Consider the following 13,787-nt stretch of genomic DNA (forward strand, 5'->3'; position numbering starts at 1 on the left):
CTGGCTATGCTGGAAACAGTCAAACCTTATCAGAACGTAACTTACCAGGTTTTATTACATTCAAGTTAAAATTTCTAAGAGTCGCCATTGTAACATGGAATTAATACTATTAGAAACAGTTTTACATGCAAGGTTTGTAAGAACAGTAGAATGCGTGTGTGTGTATATGTCTTTTAAGCTTATAAAAGGTTTTTGCTTCTTTATTTTACCAAAATGATGACAGAAATTTTAAATAATTAACTGTAATCTGGAATTCCAAAATCAAACTTCAGTTTCAAAATTGTCTTTCCTAATGCCTGGCTTTCTGGATGGATCAAAAGTCCCCTGAAAACATCCAGAAAAGAGGTAAAAAGGATTATCTGATGTGTTTAGGTACATGGGATTGCCAAAATGATGTTCAATCTTCTTTAGGTTATATTTTTATGAATAATACTAATATATATTCCAAAATTAGATGGGATTTCCTTTAGGTTATATTTTTATGAATAATACTAATATATATTCCAAAATTAGATGGGATTTCTAAAATTCTAATGTCTAAGTATATGCTGCTAATCACAATTATAGTTATTATAAACCACAGAAATAACCGAATTTCCTTGAATAAAGATACTAACCTAAGTAAAACAAAAAATTAAATATCAATAAAATACTTTCATGCTAAACCAGCTAATACTGAAATTGTTTAAAATAGTTTATAACTAATGCTTGATCCCATATTCCTGGGGAAACAATTAAAGCTTCAGGTACATTTAGTCACCTGGTGGGCCATTTAAACATTTTATGAAGGGATTTCATTCAATTGTTATTTTTAATGTAATTTTTCTGGTTGTATAAAAGCTTTCCCATGTAAGAGGGCTGATGTTATAACAGTAGATTATTATGCTACAGTGTATTTTTCACCAGGTAAAAACTAGCTTTTTACAGTTCGAATCTTCTGGAAATATCAGAGAAAGACTCTCCTTGCCATCCACACTACAACCAAACTTCGGGACTTTGGGCTTTAGGTTCATGGTCTCGCAACCAAGAAGGGTCTCTCCACACTTTCGGAACTATGCACTCATTGAAACCCTTGAGGTAAAGCTAACCAGGGAACTTTCTCCCAAGAAGAAGATGGCATCCTTGATGTGAACAGCTTTTCTCAAGTTCACAGATTAAGACTTCTACTATCATGAAACTCTTATCTTTGAATGTTGTTCCTTGCTTATGACTCTATGGACAGTGGAAGTGGAAAAGGGGTCTGTTATGGGCATTAATGGGGTGTACTTTTATTTGTGAAGGAGTTTGTAGCCAGCCTTACACATGGATTACTTTATACTTTGATAGATAAAGAATGAAGGCCCAATGTAGGTAAGAAACTTTAATGGTACATATGTTCCCTCATAATCAGTCAAAAAAAAAACATTGGTTCACTCCTCTTAACCCACATCATGGGTTAAAGAGAACAATGCCAGAAGGCCTTCACTCTTCTAAAAGGGGATCATTTGTTAGGTCCTTTTTCCATGGTTTAAAGTAAAAGAAGCAATTATTAGAAATGTGTCCTGCATGATACACTCTACAGCAAATTATACTGTAAAGGGTACAGTTACACAACAGACTTTAAATTGTCTTGTGAAAGTTATGCTAAACAATAGAATTAGCTAAACAGAAAAGTACCTGTGTAGCTGCTGGCACTTGTGGCCTATTCAGAAATACATCAAATGAAGATTATAGAAATTCAGTGGTAAGGGATTGACAAAGAAATTGCTTAGTTAAGTGAGTAAACTCTTTAGCTCATTCTTTGATCAGTTTGATTTTAGGAGGTTCAGTTTATGGTCTCTCTTCAACTGGAATAACAGGAGCTGAAAGAAATGTGCAACCGTGAGGACACCTATAAATAACGTGCTGAGACCAGAAACTCAAAATGTTGGTAACTGAGAGTGGCACTAAGGCCCTAAGTTTTGATTACACTCTCACCTAAGTGAGAGCATTACCAAAATGGGGAAATTTTTTTAAACAAAATTACAGGAGTCCATTGTTTTGGGCTAAGTTCATGCACTAGGCCCCAACAAACCAAGCCAAACTAAAATGGAGTTGCTCATGCTAAGACTTTAAAGAAACACATAGATTCTAGAACAGACCAGGCTTTGTTTTTTCTCCTGCAAATCTCTATAACAAACATTTCTGACAGCATAGGCATCCACTTCCTGAAGTTCCCATTAAATTTTTTAACCAAATTCATTTCTTCTCACCTAGAGACCATCAAGCTTCAGATGATCATGCAACAAAGGTTCTAGCCAGTTCAAGGTGAAGACACCACCCCTGACCATGAGAGAGCTACCTACCCTGCCTCCACCAGACTGAGCAAGGCAAGAGATCCATGATCCACAATAGTTAGGGACTATGCCCCAAGCCAGCATGAAGCAGTTACAGAAAAAAAGACCATTGGTCCCTCTGCCTCCCATAAATATTTATGGGGATCACATCTCTCAGGGGGAAGATGAGGCAAGAAAATAGGGTCTGGAGGCAGGGAACATAAGGCCGATTCACACTTTAGCTATGACAGGAAATATCCTCTCCATAGGACGTAGGCCAAGTAAATGACTTTATAACTTTACTTCATCCTCTCCATTTACATAAGCCATATCCCAAGTAACCAATGGAATCCTCTAGGGGGTATTTACACCCCCAAAATCTCTGTAATGGGGTCTTTGAGCCCCTATGCTCAAGCCTGCTCCCACACTGTGGAGTATACTTTCATTTTCCATAAATCCTTTCATTCCTGCCTTGCTTTGTTTGTGCATTTTGTCCAATTCTTTGTTCAAGACACCAAGAACCTGGACACCCTCCACTGTTAACAGATTGAGTGGATGTTACCATCCAAAATCACTGTTTGCTTCTGTTTCCTCTGCAAAATGTTGATTAATGGGAGAAAAGGATTTGTGTGACTAGTCTTGGGTATAGGGACTCTGGTATAATTTTTGCTATGATAATTGGATTGAGTTGCTATTGGAATAAGTACACCACTGGAAAGTCTAATCATTGGTGGCCAAAAGATGGATCCTTTAAATTAGAATGACTCCTAAATTTTAAAAAGATATCTCTCATTCCAAGCAATTGCCTTATTTGTATTTATGGGAGATCAAAAAATGTTTTTTTTAAAGATAAATAATAGTGTCATGGCCAGCCTCAGAAATTCGGCAAAATTGAAGAGCCAGAATCTGACCTAAAACAAAGCTAAAGTCCTTCATAAGTTCAAACAGCCTGCTTTGGAGCTCCTCCACCATGTAGTCTGGTAGTTAAAATTCTGTGCTTTCACTGCCATGGCCTGGTTCAATTCCCAGTCAGGGAACCAGTTCCTTTGGTTTGATATTTGCGTGACTTTTGACCTTTTGGAGCACCCATTTGTTATTGATCCCTTCCCCTTCTATGAACGACTTTTGATTTCCCGTCTTCTTCCATCTGTGGAGTCAAACAGAGCTTTTGGGCCTTGTGTATCAATGGTCAACTGAGAAGCTGAGATCCTGAAAGATATGGCCAGATCAATGTGGGCTGTCCCCCTTTTGTGGCTAGCAAAACCTTCCTTTCTTTGAACCATTTTTGGGGTGGTTCTGGATTTTATAAGGACTGCTTTGCACCTCTTTGGAAATGCCTCATGTGTCCTTGGTGAAGGTATAACCTTATTTAAGTCTTATTGGCTTAGTGAGTCACTTGGGAGGGTACCTTCAGTTAAAAAAAAAAAGTTCAAAATCCAGGAATTTCAGCTGTTTATCCTAGCTAAAATCTGATAATAAGATATTTAAAAGGATTTTTAAAAAGGCATTCTATGGTCAGAAGTCAGCTTAGTTAAAAGCTGATATTCAAGATCCTCCTTCCTCTTTGCTGTCTTCAGTGCTACATGAAGAAATCTAGGCCTGGCGTGGTGGCTCACACCTGTAATCCCAGCACTTTGGGAGGCTGAGGCGGGTGGATCACTTGAGGTCAGAAGTTCAAGACCAGCCTGACCAAAATGATGAAACCCCATCTCTACTAAAAATACAAAAATTAGCTGGGCATGGTGGCGTGCACCTGTAATCCCAGCTACTCAAAAGGCTGAGGCAGGAGAATCACTTGAACTCGGGAGGCAGAGGTTGCAGTGAGCTGAGATTGAGCCATTGCACTCCAGCCTGAGCAACAAGAGCAAAACTCCATCTAAAAAAGAAAAAAAAAGAAAAGAAAACAAATCTGAGTGAACCTCTAATGACTCAGACCCCTTAAGGGACACAGAAAGAGTCACCACTCATCCCCTTTTTAAGGTATTCTGCCTTCCTGTGGAGTCCAAAGAGTCATGGACACGTTCCTCTCAAGTCTAAACTCTACTGTCTTTTATTACATCAATTACCCAATCTCTTTCATTTTTAGGGGTACCAGGGATTACTGGTGAGACTGTGAGACAATACACTTTTGTATGTATGATGACTGGTGGATCACTGGTGAGGGCTACAGTCTGGGAGGTGGCTGACTGTGGTTGTGAAATCACCTTTGCAAAAATCATAATTGAGGAAATTATGTCATGAAAGAGATCAGACCTAACTGACCCCATCTTCCTTCTAACCTCTAAACTGCCTTTGTTCATTCCTGGGTGTAGGCCGAACTAGCCTTGGGAAGGAATTTAGTTTATAGTTTAAACTCTGAAGCAAAATGGATTAATAGCTCTTTCTCAAAAAAACCCTTCTTGCCTGGGGACCAGTCTGCCTTTGTAGGACTAACAAATTTGTTACAAAATTAGATATCACAGTTTAGGGGCCATGCAGCCTCTGGCTGCAAGAGTCTGAACCTCCCCAAATTGTTCCTGGGAATAACATCACTGTTGTGAAACCTAAGATCAGTGCTTGAAATATTTCGCAGGCCCTACATTCTGATGCAGCAGATGACATTATCCAGACTGATTATCTGGCTCAACCAATTTTGCGATCCCACCCAGGAATGGAAGTCAGCAAGGACTCACTTCTACTCCCTGTGATTTTATCTTCAACCCGACCAATCAGCACTCCCCACTTTCCGAGCTCATACCCTCCAAGTTATCCTTAAAAACTCTGATCTCCGAATGTTCCAGGGGACTGATGTGAGTAATAATAAGACTCCGGTCACCCCGCACACCCGGATCTGTGTCAATTACTCTTTCACCATTGCAATTCCCCAGTCATGATAAACTGGTTCTTTCTAGGCAGCCGGCAATGTGAACCCATTGGGCGGTTACAGTTGCAATGAATGGTAGTTACCGCAAGGGAATACTCGTTTCCTTGTGCATTTATTATTTAGTCTTTTTAAAATTTCAATTTAATTTTAAATTCCTGGATATATGTGCAGGATGTGCAGGTTTGTTACAAAGGTAAATGTGTGCCATACTGGTTATGTAACCACCCAAGGTGTTCACCTTGCCTGCTGCCTAGACAGAACCAATTTATCAAGACAGGGGAACTGCAATGGAGAAAGAGTAATTCACGCAGAGATCGCTGTGCGGGAGACTGGAGTATTTTTTTGGCTTGGTTTGATTTTTGTTTTTTGTTTTTGTTTTTTTGAGATGGAGTTTCACCCTTGTAGCCCAGGCTGGAGTGCAATGGCGCGATCTCGGCTCACTGCAACCTCTGCCTCCCGGGTTCAAGCAATTCTCCTGCCTCAGCCTCCCAAGTAGCTCGGATTACAGGTGTGCACCACCACACCTGGCTAACATTTTTTATATTTTTAGTAGAGACGAGGTTTCACCATGTTGGCCAGGCTGGTCTCGAACTCCTGATCTCAGGTGATTCACCCTCCTTGGCCCCCCAAAGTGCTGGGATTACAGGCATGAGCCACTGCGCCTGGCCCCACAGTTTTATTATTAATCAAATCACTCTACCTGAGCATTCAGGGATCAGAGATTTGGCGGGTAGGGGCTTGGGCAGTGGGGAGTGCTGATTGGTCAGGTTGGAGATGGAGTCATAAGGGTTTCAAGTGAGTTTTTCTTGCTGTCTTCTGTTCCTGGGTGAGATGGCATAACTGGTTGAGCCAGATTACCAGTCTGTGTGGTATCAGCTGATCCATCAAGTACAGGGTCTGCAAAATATCTCAAGCACTGATCTTAGGTTTTGCAATAGTGATGTTATCCCCAGAAGCAATTTGGGGAGGTTCAGACTCTTGGAGCCAGAGGCTGCATGACCCCTAAACTGTAATTTCTAATCTTGTAGCTAATTTGCTAGTTCTGCAAAGGCAGACTAGTTTCTAGGCAAGAAGGGGGTGTTTTTCAGGAAAGAGCTGTTATTAATTTTGTTTCAGAGTCAAACCATGAACTGAATTCCTTCTCAAGGTTAGTTTGGCCTATGCTGAGGAATGAACAAGGATAGCTTAAAGGTTAGAAGCAAGATAGAGTCAGGTCTGATTTCTTTCACTGTCATAATTTCATCAGTTATACTTTTGCAAAGGCGGTTTTAGTTTGCTGCACCTATCAAAAAATATTAAGCCCCGTGTGCATTAGGTATTTATCCTGATGCTCTCCCTCCCTTCACCCACTCCCAACAGACCACAGTGTGTCCATGTGCTCTCATTGTTCAGCCTCGCTTATCAATGAGAACACGCGGTGTTTGGTTTCCTGTTCCTGTGTTAATTTACTGAGGATAATGGCTTCCAGCTCCATCCATGTCCCTGCAAGGGACGTTATCTCATTTCCTTTTATGGTTGCATAGTATTTCATGGTGTATATGTACCACATTACCACATTTTCTTTATCCAGTCTATCACTGATAGGCCTCTGGGTTGATTCCATGTCTTTGCTGTTGTGAATAGTGATGCAATGAACATATGTGTGCAGGTATCTTTATAATAGAATGATTTATATTCCTTTGGGTATATACCCAGTAATGGGATTGCTGAGTCAAATGGTATTTCTGCCTCTAGGTCTTTGAGGAATCACCACACTGTCTTCCGCAATGGTCGAACTAATTTACATTCCCACCAACAGTGTAAAAGCATTCCTATTTCTCCACAACCTCACCAGCATCTGTTGCTTCTTGACTTTTTAATAACCACCATTCTGACTGGCATGAGATAGTATCTCATTGTGGTTTTGATTTGTATTTCTCTAATGATCAGTGATGTTGAGCTTTTTTTATGTTTGTTGGCCACATGTATGTCTTCTTTTGAGAAGTGTCTGTTCATGTCCTTTGCCCACTTTTTAATCGTATTTTTATTTTTCTTGTAGATTTGTTTCAGTTCCTTGTAGATTCTGGGTATTAGATCTTTGTCGGATGGATAGATTGCAAAAATTTTCTCCCATTCTCTAGATTGTTCACTCTGATGACAGTATCTTTTGCTGTGCAGAGTTCTTTAGTTTAATTTAATTCCATTTGTCAATTTTTGCTTTTGTTACAATTGCTTTTGATGTTTTCATCATGAAATCTTTGCCAGTGCCTATGTCCTACATGGTATTGCCTAGATGGCCATACTGCCCAAAATAATGTATAGATTCAGTGCTTTTTTTTTTTTTTTTTTTGAGACAGAGTTTTACTGTTGTTGCCCAGGCTGGAGTGTAATGGCGCAATCTTGGCTCACTGCAATCTCTGCCTCCTGGGTTCAAGCAATTCTCCTGCCTCAACCTCCTAAGTAGCTGGAATTACAAGCATGTGCCACCATGCCCAGCTAATTTTGTATTTTTAGTAGAGACAGGATTTCACCATGTTGGTCAGGCTGGTTTTGAACTCCCGACCTCAGGTGATCCACCCACCTTGGCCTCCCAAAGTGCTGGGATTACAGGTGTGAGCCACTATGTACACCCTTATAGATTCAATGCTATTTCCATTAAACAACTATTGACATTCTTCGCAGATTTAGAAAAAAACTAATTTAAAATTCATATGGAACCAAAAAAGAGACCATATAGCCAAGACAATTCTAAGCAAAAAGAACAAAGCTGGAGGTATAATGCTGCCTGACTTCAAACTATACTACAAGACTACAATAACCAAAACAGCATGGTACTGTTACAAAAACAGACACACAGACCAATGGAACAGAATAGAGATCTCAGAAATAAGACCACACCTCTACAACCATCTGATCCTTATCAAACCTGACAAAAACAAGCAACAGGGAAAGTATTCCCTATTTAATATATGGTGATGGGAAAACTGGTTAGCCATATGCAGAAAATGGAAGCCAGACCCCTTCCTTACACCTTATACAAAAATTAGCTCAAGATGGATTAAAGACTTCAATGTTAAACTCAAAACTATAAAAATCCTTGGAACCCAGGTGCAATGGCTCATGCCTATAATCCCAGCACTTTGGGAGGCCAAGGCAGGTGGATCATTCTAGGTCAGGAGTTCAAGACCAGTCTGACCAACATGGTGAAACCCTGTCTCTACTAAAAATACAAAAAAATTAGCCAGGCATGGTGGTGCATGCCTGTAGTCCCAGCTACTCAGTAGGCTGAGGCAGGAAAATCAGCTGAACCTAGTAGGCTGAGGCAGGAAAATCAGTTGAACCTCGGAGGCAGAGGTTGTAGTGAGCCGAGATCATGCCACTGCACTCCAGCCTGGGTGACAGAGCAAGACTCCATCTCAAAAAAAAGAAAAAAAAGTCCTTGTGCATTTAAGTAAAGGTGCAGGTATGAACTCACCACCGAGGGATAAAACTCCTATGAGGGATGGGCTGTTCACAGAGTGGGCTGATTGACATTGGGTTACCAGGCCGGGCGCGGTGGCTCACGCTTGTAATCCCAGCACTTTGGGAGGCCGAGGCGGGCGGATCACGAGGTCAGGAGATCGAGACCACGGTGAAACCCCGTCTCTACTAAAAATACAAAAAATTAGCCGGGCGTGGTGGCGGGCGCCTGTAGTCCCAGCTACTCGGAGAGGCTGAGGCAGGAGAATGGCGTGAACCCGGGAGGCGGAGCGTGCAGTGAGCCAAGATTGCGCCACTGCACTCCAGCCTGGGCGACAGAGCAAGACTCCATCTCAAAAAAAAAAAAAGAAAAGAAAAAAAAAAGAAAAAAAAAGACATTGGGTTACCTACCAGCCAGGAGAATGTCTTTGTAGTGAGGTACACTGTGGAAGCCTGTGTCATGGCCTGGTGTCATGGTGTTTCCTTCTTTTTGGGGGAGCCAGGATTCAATATAAAAGTGGGATCCTTGATTTTTAAAGATTTAGATGTGTTGCCCTCTAATTGTGCCTGCTTTTTACGTGTTAAAATATTTGGCCCTGGAAACTGCAAATACTTTCTTTGCTCTATCATTAAAGGGCTCCACCTGAAGTAGTAATGTGTTTTGTCTTCCACAAACTTTTTTTTGTTTGAGCTATTTATAGCTTATAGCAATTTGGGCAAAGTACACTTTTTTGTGTGTTTTTTTAAGACAGGGTCTCACTCTGTCACTCAGGCTAGAGTGCAGTGGTGTGATCTCAGCTCACTGCAATCTCCACCTCCTGGCTCCTGGGTTCAAGTGATTCTCATGCCTCTCCCTCCGTAGTAGCTGGGATTACATGTGTGTGCCACCACACCCAGCTAATTTTATATTTTTAGTAGATATGGGGTTTTGCCATGTTGGCCAGGCTAATTTCAAACTCCTGGCTTCAAGTGATCCATCTGCTTCAGCCTACCAAAGTGCTGGGTTTATGGGCATGAGCCACAATGCCCAGCAAAGTATACTTTTGTGAACAAAAATGGAAATATTTGCCTTTCTCTCTACCTGATTCCTCCAGAATTCAGAAACTATTTGCAAGTATTCTTATTTTATAACGATATAGGAATTTACATAAGTTCAATAAAAATCTGTTTTCTTTTGTAACAGGACATATTGAAGACACTGGTAACTCTCCCAAGGCTTTGACTGGAATGACATCTTTTCAGATATGACCAGACGGGTTTGAGGAATTCAAGTTGACTTAAAGAACTGGCCTGTTTGTCTACATGGTTCTCTTACAAAGTTCCTGACCTTGTGGTAAGTGAAAAATGTTGTTTTTTGATAGGGCCAGGAACCTCAAGATATTTGGGGACCTCAAAAAGAAAGGAATTCACCCAATTCATACAGGTATTAAGGGCACAGTCTGATGGTGAATCCTTGGCTTGGCTTTATAACTTCAAGAGGCTTTTAAAAGTCTAATCTGAAATTCCTTATGAAAGAGTTCCAGCAAAGCCAACTTAGTCTATTCACAAAGCCTTGTGAATAGACTGTAAGGACAGAAAAAAAATAAAAATGAAAAATGAAAAAAGAAGCCTAAATGGCCAATCACTATTCTCGTTATACTTTATGCAAATAATCAGGCCAAACATAATACTAAAACTTACTTTACAAGTAAATTGGTCCTACTGCGATTTATCTTTGGTAGAAATGGGAAACTGGAGAGAGAAATTAAGTTTCAGATAAAAACTATAGCACACCTGTTATTAGATTCTAGCCCTTATCATTGTTTTTGAGTTTTTTTATTTTCCTATCATTTGGACTAAATCGTGAATTGTTTCATTGCTACAACAAGTTTCTAAAGAAGAACCTGGGTTTAATTCTCTTCATAATGTTTTTAATTGGCTCCCTAAAGGAACAGATTTGGGTGTTTTTGTTTTTCCATTCTGGCATACCAATTTTCTTTTTGGTTATAATCCATATGTGTTACTCCTGAGAAAACTAAAATCATGGTGTTTATGTTTCAACAGGCAACAGCAGCTACATAAATCAATGGCTTGACAGAGTTCTCACTTTTGCCACTCTGTGATGCCATCCCAAATGAGCTCTGGGGGACTCTTAAAAAAAATCTTCACTGAGACTGTCTCCCTTTCCCCCTTTGACATGGGACAGGACTATCTGGAAATGAGCCTTCCCAGTGACAAGGGACACTTTGACAGTTAGATTTTGATCATAAGTGCTTTCAAGAAAGATTTTCATCAAAAGGGGGGAAATAAAAAGAAAAAAACCCTTTTATCTGAGGAATATGAGACCCTTTAAATTATCAGGCCCAGAAAGGCATTTAAAATGTAGCACCAGTCCTCTCTCACTCCGCCTTGAGCTAAATAACTACCTCTTGAAGACACTTGTTATGTGGGCCCTAGATCATGTTGATGCCAAATAGCTATAAAATAACATACACCTATAATTTATCAATGTATAATCAATCACCGCCCAATGTTATTTTTGTAAAACTTTTAAAGAATACAAGCTTCTAAGTCATGTACCCCATCCTCTGCTTATACAGTTTGATGCTGGAAAAAAGTAAAAGACTAGGCTTTTTTGTGGAAAAACTTCATAGTGTTAGACTTGATCTACTGTTTCAGCCATTTCAGAATATTTTGAATTTGAATTTTGCCTCAATCATTTCATTGATCAGCATGCTGCAGATGTCAGCATAACAGTCATTGGTGAAACTGTTGAAAAATTTAGGGCTGAGGGACCACCCTCTAAGTTATTCCTCCTAATAAATTTTTTCTTGATTTAGAATATTTCTTAACTAGCACCATTTGGGTTATTCAGCAAGTTAAAAAAATCTGTCTCTCTGTGACAAGCAGCCCACAGTTCTTTCACAAGACTCTTTCATGAGATTCTTGGTCATGCTGAAATCTGAATACTCTCTGTACATAAAATTCTATTGATTTCCACTAAGTAGCCCTTTGGAAAAGAGGAAAATTTACTTACATTGGTATGGCCTCTTCGTACTGAACTCAGACTATTCCTAGCATCATTACTTACTTTGTGAACTGAAAAAACTATCTTTAAAATTATTAGTTCTAGTCTTACAGACTATTCATGATATTTATTCTTTTTGCACCATTTTTTAAAGATTACTGATGTCATTTCAGCTAGTCAATGAAAATACCAAATGATAAAATGAATAGCTAGCATGTATTTATTATGTCCCAGATACTACGTTAAAGTGCTTTAGCTGAATTATCACCCTAGCCCTATGAGGTATTTACAACTGAAATTTATTGCTGTTAAACCATTTGCCAGGAGAACATAGTAGATTTATCTGATTCCAAAACCTGTTTCCTCAATCAATATGATATTACCATCCCTTGGGATACAGTGACTTAGATGTGGAATCTTAAACAAGTTAGGCCTCCAATTTCTTATTATTTCTACCCTTTCCACTCAACTCTGATGGGCCATGTCTTTCCCCAGGGGGGAAGAAAGTTAGTAAAATAGGAGTACAGAAGTTCTACTTCTTCATTGTTGCTATATGTTAACCTACCATCATTATTTTCAAGGTGGGGCCTTCCTCTCCCCAGAACTCTTTCTGATCTGAATGTAATGTTTTCTTTAGCATTTTTTTAAGGAGATAGTCTCATTCTGTTGCCTAAGCTGGAGTGCAGTGGCTCAATTGTAGCTCACTGCAGCTTCGACCTCCTAGGCTTAGGTAATCCTCCCACCTAAGCCTCCCACGCAGCTAGGACTATAGGTACCTACCACCATGCCTGACTAATTTTTAATTTTGTTTGTTTGTTTGTTTTTTGTAGAGATAGGGTCTTGTTATGTTGCCTAGGCTCGTCTCAAACTCCTTCCTCAAACAGTCTTTCCACCTTGGCTTCCCAAAGCTCCTGGGATTGCTGGCATGAACCACCATGCCCAGCCATTCTTTAGCATGTTTATCTTGTTCTGAGCATTAGTCTTCATTCCCAGTGCGTTTTGCTGAGTTACTCCAATACCTTGGGTATAGTGTCATCCTGTCTACTTTTTATCCATGCTCATCAGAAAGCTTGTTATTTATCCTAATTTTTCTCAATGAATTCCTTCAGCTTTTCTTCCTCAGTACGACGATTGCAATGATTGGAATCAAAATGTGCAAAATATTCATTTTCATTGTCTGCCTTACTTCTAATGAAGTCACCATCATGGCATCAGTTAGCAAGCTTTTCCATTGGGCCAATAAGAACTAGTGCACTTCAGAAAAAGCCAAGCTTGTCCTGCATTGTCTAGCCATTCTCTGCTACCTGCATTTGGCAGTAGGACTTTGCTTGGTGATAATGTGTTTCCTCTAGTAAACTCTTCCTGCATTCTCAGGAATTTTCCTGGGTAGGCAGCACACTTAGAAACTCAAGGAAATGAACCTGCCATGACTACGTCACATAGAAAACTTTACAAGTTGTTATGGTTCTGATGTGGAGAAGGGAAAGGACATAGAATAGTGGTAAACAACTCAAGTATAGAGTGAGTTAGATGTACACTGAGTCCACCATAGGTAACGGTGCAAATAGTGCCATTTCTTAAGTTTTAATTTCCTCAAATGAAAACTGGGATAAGTATGGGACAATGGGATAATGCATATGTTCCTTACTGTAATTCAAGTGCTCCTTAGCACCGTAGATGTTAATATTATCCAACTCCTTAGACCCATGTGAAATTTTGATCAGCTGCCCAACGGCATATCCACAGCTTGTGACTCTTGGTGAAGATACTTACCCACCTTCTTAAGGCTTTGTGAACTTTCTCATCTTCCAAGTGTTTCACTCTTGTTTACTTTTGAGCACAAAACAGAAGCTAAGTGATTAAAAGACATTGTTTATAGTTGTAAATATCTTTTCCGATAGTGTCTTTGGGTTTTAAAACCTGGGAGAGAGGAATTAACTCACAAAAGGACTGGTTTCTTCCCACACTTACAAACTTCCACTAGCACTCCATTTCTCAAAAAGCCTGAAAATATATAGGAACAAAGAAGTGAAGTGAGCTTGTGCTGCAAATAAAAAGGCAAAGCCAGATCTTCTGCTGTAGGGTCTCCCTGGGTTGTGGTCATAGTTCTGTTTTGGATTATCACACAATTTGGGAAAGTCAGTTCAATCCAATGAAAATGATATGAATATAGCTCTGTGCCATG

This window comes from Symphalangus syndactylus, chromosome 12 (assembly GCF_028878055.3).
Source record: "Symphalangus syndactylus isolate Jambi chromosome 12, NHGRI_mSymSyn1-v2.1_pri, whole genome shotgun sequence".
Lineage (NCBI taxonomy): Eukaryota > Metazoa > Chordata > Mammalia > Primates > Hylobatidae > Symphalangus > Symphalangus syndactylus.